The sequence below is a fragment of the Bos javanicus genome, chromosome 29, assembly GCF_032452875.1.
Source record: "Bos javanicus breed banteng chromosome 29, ARS-OSU_banteng_1.0, whole genome shotgun sequence".
Lineage (NCBI taxonomy): Eukaryota > Metazoa > Chordata > Mammalia > Artiodactyla > Bovidae > Bos > Bos javanicus.
In genome coordinates this window covers 46453477-46462174 of record NC_083896.1, presented here as the reverse complement: position 1 = coordinate 46462174, position 8698 = coordinate 46453477, and positions in this window count along the sequence as shown.

Below are 8698 nucleotides of genomic sequence, written 5' to 3'. Positions count from 1 at the left end.
TGGCTTGCTTTCCTTTGCGCGTCTACGTTTTGGAATTTGTGTAATGAACTTGCATTGCTGTTGTAATCAGAGGGAAAGGACTTTATTAGTTATTTCCTAGTGGCTTTCGCCTTTCAGTCCAGTCTACACAAACTGTTCCATTATTTTCTCTGCAAAATGATGTCACTCCGTTAGATGAATGTGTTAGTCGTTCAGTCGTGTCCAACTCTTTGCGACCCGTGGACTGGGGCCCACCAGGCTCCTCTGTCCATGGCTCCTCTGTCCATGGAATTTTCCATGCAAGAATACTGGAGTGGATAGCCTTTCCCTCCTCCAGGCGATCTTCCCGACCCAGGTATTGAACCCAGGATTCCTGTGCTGAGGGCAGACTCTACCGTCTGAGCCACTATTGATGCTGTAGTCAGAGGGGAAAGATTTCGCCTTTCAATCCAGTCTACACCAGCTGTTATTTTCTCTGCAAAATCATGCCACAGAAGAAAGGCCCTGAAATCCACAGGCTTTTAAAAATCATGCATTTATTAGTCTGTGCGGGCCTTAGTTCTGGCCCTCGAAATCTTTGATCTTGGTGACATGTAAAGTCCTCGTTGTGGCACGTGGGGTCACTTCCTGATGAGGGACTGAACCTGGGCCCGCACCGGGAGGGTGGCAGTGGACGCCACGCTTCCACAGCCGAGGGCACGGGTTCCATCTCAGGCTGGGGGACTAAGATCCCTTACGATGCGCAGCGTGGCCAAAAAATGGAATACAATTTCCCTCAAGGAAATCTCTGAGTGTTTGCTCTGCAGGCATCACCTCTCCATCCACCCTGGCGTGGCGGAAGCTCCGAGGAGCAGGGCAGCGTCTGAGTGGATCATATGAAACAAGCCAGCGTGTAATTTCATCCCTGAGGCAGGATACTGGTGACAGTTCCTGGGACAGAGGCGTCTGACCAGAAAGACAGATCCCTGAGCAAGCCTTCCATGGCGGTGTCTTAGGGGCCTGGAATCATGGTGGGGGTGGTGTTTCAGACAGAAATCTGGGGCTTCCCCTGAGTTCAGAAAGAGTATGTCAGGATATGAGCAAAAAGGAGGACGAGGGGATACCCTGGGGGGACTTGCTGTTGGCGCCCCTCGGATGGATCCACTTTCCCAGGCCGGGGACGGTTGCTGCTGTGGGTGTTGGTGGTGAGCCTCTCAGGACGGCCCCTTGTCTGGAGACATGCCCTCAGTGGATGGAGATCATGTTTCTGCATCCTGCCCAGGGGTGGCTACAGTCAATGACTGAAAAGGCATAAAAGGCCAGCCCCTCAATGCGGTATGCTCCACAGTCACGGCAGTGGAAAGTCACAATCTTCCAGCTCAGGGTGACAGAGAAGCTGGAAACGGGAGAAATCCTGGAAGCAGAAGGGAATTAGACCCAGAATCTGAGTATAAACTCTGCCCAGGGGAATTCCCTGGTGACCTAGTGGTTGGCGTTTTTCACTTCTATGGTCTGGGTTCAATTCCTGGTGGGGAACTGACATCCCACAAGCTGCATGGTGAGCCCCACCCACAAAACAACACTCTGCCCAGATCCCTAGATAACCACCAAACCAGACACGCACAGCAGAGCTCTAAGGGACCTCGGTAAAAAAGCAGACAGATATGAGAGACGCATCTACCCTTAAAAGACAACCGCGCCGGGTGATATTTACGAGTCTTCTCTCTACACACAGAGGTTAGCGGCAGAAAGCTGAAGCCTTACTGGCTTAAGTGTCATAAGATAGAGTGGGGACTGGCAGAGATGCTGGAAAATTGGGTGTCAAGTTCCCAGACAAGGAAGCTACAGAAGGGCTGAGCCTCCAAATCTGAGTATAAATTCCGTTAAGTATGCAGAGGCAGAGGGCAAGCCACAAAGGCTACAGCTGGAAGCTAAAAAGCTGAGCTGAAATGCCGGCTGCTACACACCGTGGAGGAGACAGACTTTAAGTTTCAGATCTGTCAGTTAACTCCCAACAATCTTGAGAAGAATGTAACAGAATCCAAAGTGGCTGTAAAATACTACCTATGCTGTCCAATTAGCAACCCAAAATAACTAGACACATGAAGCAACAAGAACTTGTGATTCAAATTCAGGAAGAAGGCAGTCAACAGAAACTGACCCCAAGTGGACCCAGAGGTTAGATTTAGCAGAAAGACTTTGAAACAGCTATTATAAATATGTTCAAGGAATTAAATTTTAAATGATCAAATAGCTGAAGAAAAACACAGTCTTAAAGAGAAAACAGATGGGGATCTCAACAGAGAAAAGAGAACTCCAAAAAAGAATCAAATCAAAATTCTAGAGTCCAAAAGTAAAATAACATAAATGAAAAGTTCACTAGATAGGCTCAAAAAGGAGATGGTAGGGGAAAGAACTTGTGAACTTGAAGATAGGTCAATAGAAATTAACCAAAAAAGCAAAGAGGAAGAAGACCAAGGGCAAAGGACAGCCTGAGAGCTCTGTGGGACACGAAGCAGTCTAACACCCATGTAACTGGGATCCCAGGAGAGGAGAGGGCACGGACGGGAAGAGAAGGCAGAAAAGATACATGAAGAAATCACCACCCCCAGTTTCTCAAACCTTGGCACATCATAAACAAACTGCTAAAAGCCAAAGCCAAAGAGGACACCTTCAAAGTTGCACGAGAGAAAAACAACACATTACATAGAGAGAAACACCACCATGTGCTCCTTAGATAAAGGAACGACACAGGCAAGGTGATGAAAGAAGAGAAGTGTGCAAGATGACGACGTCGGACTCCTGTCTTCCACCACTTGCAAAATTAACTTGAAATGGAAGACCTGACAATAAACACTCCTAGAAGAAAACATGGAGACAAGGTTCCTTGACACTGGTTTTGGTAATACTTTTTGGATGTGACACCAAAATCATAAAATATTTTTATGATTATTGTTTGTTTTGACAGCAAAAGTAAACAAGCAGAGAACTACATCAAACTAAAAGGTTCTGCCCAGGAAAAGAAACAAATGATGAAATGAAGAGGCAACCTACAAAGGGAAGAACATATTAATATTTGTGAGCCATATACCTGACAAAGGATTAATCTACAAAATATATAAGGAACTCATACATGCATGAACGCAGATTATGTCACTTCAGTCGTGTCTGACTCTTTTCAACCCCAGGGACAGAAGGCTGCCAGACTCCTCTGTCCATGAGACTCTCCAGGCAAGAATACTGGAGTGGGTTGCATTGCCTTCTCCAGGGGATCTTCCCAACCCAGGGATCAAACTTGAAATCTCCTGCACTGTCAGAAGGGTTCTTTACTTCTAGTGCCACCTGGGAAGCCCCATAAACTCAACAGCAAAATTCCCAAATAATCCAATTAAAAAGTGGGCGAAGAACCTGAATATACATTTTTACGAAGGCATACCAATGGCCAACAGGAGCACAGCAAGGAGCTCAGCATCGATAACCATCAGGGATATGTCAACCAAAGCTACAATGAGACACCACCTCACACCTGTTAAAAAGGCCATTATCAAATACTGGTGAAAATGTGGAGAAAGGGGAACCCTTGTACAGTTAATGTAAATCGGTGCAGCCACTTTGGAAAACTGTATGCAGTTTCCTCAAAAAATTAAAAATAGAATGACCATATGATTCAGTAACCCCAATTCTGGGTATTTATCAGAAGTATCAAACCAGTCAATCTTAAGGGAAATCAACCCTGAATATTCACTGGAAGGACCGATGCTAAAGCTGAAGCTCCAGTATTTTGGTCATCTGATGCGAACAGCTAACTCATTGGAATAGCCCCTGATGCTGGGAAAGATCGAGGGCAGGAGAAGAGGGCCTCAGAGGATGAGATGGCTGGATGGCATCACTGATGCAATGGACGTGAGCTTGGGCAAACTTCGGGAGATGGTGAAGGACAGAGAGACCTGGCGTGCTGCAGTCCGTGAGGTCGCAGAGAGTCAGACACGAGTGGGCGACTGAACGGTAACTATTGGAAGGAAATGGAATCACTTATCTTGTCATATAGTCTTGATTATGTTGTGTATGTTCCTTCTATACTCAATTTGCTGAGAGTTTTCTTATTACGAAAGGATGTTGAATTCTGTCAAATGCTTTTTTATGCATGTTGAGATCGTATGGTTTTTATTCTTCATTCTATTAACAAGGTACATCCCATCTGGTGTATATTCCTGTGTGCTTCCCCCACCTCCAAGCTCCCACAACTACATCATCATTACAGACCTGCTTTCCTTTGGTCATCCATTTGTTCTTTAATGAGACCAACAAATTTCATTTACTTACCAGAAAATGCTATTTTGTCTCAAGGATACCCCGTGCATACTCTTTCAAATCAATTGAGCAAGTGCTAAGGGATTATTCTTTATCCTGCTTAGAATTCCAAATACAACTTCAATCTAAGAATGTCTTTTCTAATTCTGGAAAATAACCAGCTAGTATTTGTTCAAACATTGCTTCTCCACAATCTTCTGCAACTCTCCTCAGACCATGCTACAGCCTCGACCAATCCACCAAGCCCTGCAAGCTCTCTCCACATGCAAGGTTCTGGCCTAAGGTCTCAGAACTATCTTCTAACCCGTCAGCCCTCTACTTATGTCCACAGCTGATCCTGTCTACTGACTTTTAAAAAAATGTTACTGGCTGTGTTTTTCCTTTACAAGATTTCTGATTGGTTTTCCTCTCTTCTAGATGTTTTGTTTACAATAATTTTCTTTGGGTGGGGAGGAACGTCTTCATTCTGTGTATCTTTGTTTTTCTCCTTGAGCCTCCTAAATATCCTTACTTGAGTCCTGATGCTGTTGTTCAGTCGCTCAGCTGTGTCCAATTTTTTATGACCCCATGGATGGGCAGCATGCCAGGCTTTCCTGTCCTTCACTGTCTCCCAGAGTTTGCTCAAACTCATGTCCACTGAGTAGGTGATGCCATCCGACCATCCCCTCTGTCGCCCCCCTTCTCCTCCTGCCCTCAATCTTTCCCAGCATCAGGGTCTTTTCCAATAAGTTGGCTCTTCACATAGGTGGCTAAAATATTGGAGCCTCAGCATCAGTCCTTCCAGTGAATATTCAGGATTGATTTTGGTTTGATCTCTTTGCAGTCCAAGAACTCTCAAAGAGTCTTCTCCAGCACCACAGTTCAAAAACATCAATTCTTTGGAGCTCAGCCTTCTTTACGGTCCAACTCTCATACCTGTATGTGACCACTGGAAAAACCAAAGCTTTCACTATACGGACCCCTGTCGGCAAAGTGATGTCTCTGCTTTTTAGGTTTGTCATAGCTTTTCTTCTGAGGAGCCTCTTTTAATTTCATGGCTGCAGTCACCATCCACAGTGGTTTTGGAGCCCAAGAAAATAAAGTGTCCGTTTCCATCAATTCCCCATCTATTTGCCATGAAGTGATAGGACCAGATGCCATGATCTTAGTGTTTTCAATGCTGAGTTTTAAGCCAGCCTTTTCAGTCTTTCACTTCCATCAAGAGGCTCTTTTGCTTTCTGCCATTAGCGCAGTATCCTCTGCATATCTGAGGTCGTTGATACTTCTCCCAGCAGTCTTGATTCCAGCTTGTGATTCATACAGGCTGGCATTTTGCATAATGTACTCTGCATAGAAGTTAAATAAACAGGATGACAATATAGTCTTTATGAGACTGTTTGATAAAATCAGTTTCACCTGAAGTGGATCCTAGTTATGGAAGTGGATGATTTCTTGTTAACATTAGAATTCTGTACATCAATCTTGGAATTTCAGCTTGTAAGCTCTTCAGAGGTGGCATGATTCTTTCTTTCTCCGAGTTCACTGTTTTTGTCTAATGGCTTTATGACAGTCTGTCCAGCCTCAAACCATCTCCTGTGATGGTGCCAAGTGCCTGCTCTGTGTAGGGGACCCTAGAATATTCTGGATGGAGTCGCCCACTGTGGGGCAGGCTGATCCAGGATGAGGTCCCAGCTGCTCCAGGGAAGCTGCAGCACCAGACAGAGGTTGGCTCCCTTTTCCCACTTGTTTTATGAGTGAGTCCATCCAGCTGCTGTCCAGGAAGGTCCCCTGGAGGAGAGCATGGCAAACCCCAACTCCCCCCATCAGTATGCTTGCCTGGAGAATCCCATGGACAGAGGAGCCTGGGGGGCTACAGTCCATAAGGCACACAGAGCTGGACACTACTCAAACAACTTAGCAGGAGCCCACCCAGCTGCTGTCTGCAGCCTCCCACCTGCATGGACCTCCGTGAACAGCTGTGACCTCACATACTATAATCTGCTTACCGATTTTCCCACTGTTGGACATGTTTTTATCTTGTTATTATGAACGAAGTGATAATAAGCATCCTTGTATATCTTTCATGGACATATATTCTACTGGCTCCACATTTTCATCAGTATTTGGTAATGTTGGTCTTAATTTTAGCCATTCTGCCAGGGGGGAAAGGGTAGCTACCTGTGATTTTAACTTGCATTCCCTAGTGACTGGTGACTCGACACAATCACTCATGTTCTTATTGGTCACTCGTGTGACTCCTTGGTGATGACGTGCTCGTCTTTCCCACTGGTTCCACTTCCCCGCATTGTTTCAGCTGCATTTTTCTATTTCCTGGATGGGAGTCCTCTGTCTGACTCACAGACGTTACTCTTGTCCTGGCGGTCCACGGTCTAACCTGTTCATTTTGAAGAGCAGAAAAATTTCATTTTGACGGCAGCCTCATTTCTTTTCCCTTGTGATTTGTGTCCTAAGAATTCTTTGCCCATTGCAAAGCTAGTTAATGTTTTCTTCTAGAAGCTTATGTAAATACTTACGTTTTTAGATCAATCGCCTGTTTTGTTCTGTTTTTTTTTTTTTTTTTGGAGGGGGGGGAAGCTGTGACAGACACGTGGCTTGGGGAATCGTAGTTCCCTGACCAGGGACTGAACTTGGGCCCTCAACAGTGAAAGCGCTACGTCCTAACCACTGTACCACCAGGGAGACCCCCGTCAGTTCCTATGTATTAATTTTTTGTATATGGTGTTTGACAGGATTCAAGGTTAATTTCTTTCCATACAGATAGCCAGCTGCCGGCTGAAAAGACTTTCCTTTCCCTGTGTAACTGCCTTGGCAATGTTGTTGAAAATTAACTCACCATGTACCTGTGAGTCTACTCCTGGCTTCTATTCCATTTCACTGACCTATTTCAGGGGCCAGCGAGCTTTCTCTATAAGCGCCAGAGAATAAACGTGTTGGGGTCTGCAGGCCACACGGCCTCTGTTGCAACTACACAACGCCAGTGATCAGAGAGCAGCAGCTGGGGTTGGGTCCAGGAGCAAGTGTGCGCCCCTCAGAAGCCGCTGCTCTTGTAACCCCGCCAAGCGTGATTCTCATACACACACTGGTCCGTGTTCAAACTGTTTTGTTCACTACCTGGCTTTGCCTACTGCAATGCCTGTAACATTCTATTGTTCTACCGGCCACTAAACAATGTTTGACAGTCTACACTCACTGCTCTACTCTGACACCAAACTGACAAATTCTAAGAAAAAAATAAACACCGTAACGACCTGCTTGGTCGTGTACCACAGTAACCAACAGCTACTGATACCAGCAGCTGACATTAGCTGAGCGTTTCCACACTGAGCACTGCTCTTTAAATCCTGAAGTTAACCTTCACAAAACTAACATCTGTGCCCCTCTCATCCATGTGTGAAGTGAGGACAGCCGTCCATCTCATAAAACTGCTGTGAAGGAAAGTTAATGCACATAAAGCTTTTAGGACAGTGCTTGAAGATCTCAGTTTTGGTTAACAAGCAGAGAACCGTACAGGAGAAATAAAAACAGAACCACCCAACATCTTACGTCATGTGGTATGAAACACCGTCAGCTGAGTGGCCCTCATCTTTCAGCACATACAAGCCATCTCAGGGAACAAATTCAAAGGCAGCACTTTGTTCTGTTCACTAGGTAAGCGATGAAGGACTGGCAGAGATGGTAAGGGCAAAGCCCAGACACTGACCACTGAAATGAAGGGCTCAGCAGGAAAGGCATCAGTAAGGACAGGAACAGGAAGCAGACAAAGAAACTGAATCAAAGGAGAGGCTGGCTGTGGAGTGAGGCAAGCAACTCGACTCCTGGCCTGTCCCCGGGGTCCAGGAGCAGCAGACAGTGGACAAAGCAAGGGGCGTGGCTCCGTCCCGACAAAACTGAACACAGGTATTGCGCCAGAGCTGGTACGCGAGAGGTAGCTGACCCTGAGGCAGGAAAATTACTAAATCCATCTTTCTGGAGCGAAGGCACCTGAGTTCTCCAGAGGTGCAGGCTGTAAACAGCTCAAACCCAGGCTCGAAGCCAAGATTTGCAAAGGCCAGTAGGTGACATTAGCAGCTGGAGAAGCGAGCAGGGCGTTCATACTAACATTTCTTGTTTTATATCCATGAACTCATTGCTGTGGTTTTCCCATGTGACGGAAAAAGCAGCTGAGACAGAAAAGTTCTCCATCTTGTGCGGGTGGAGTGACCTGTGAGTATGTCAGTGCCAGCTGGCCCCGGTGCCCTTGATGCCTTGCCCCTGAGAGCCTGGCAGATCCCGCGGTGTCCAGGTACGTAGAGGTGTGTGTCCAGACTAACACAGGGGCCTGGTGACCAGCTGGCTCTGGAGGACGGGTACCAACCAGGGGGACATTTTCTCATGCGAACAGATGGGGAAACAGGGACAGCGAGCAGCTGTGCCATGGCGGTGGTGTTGT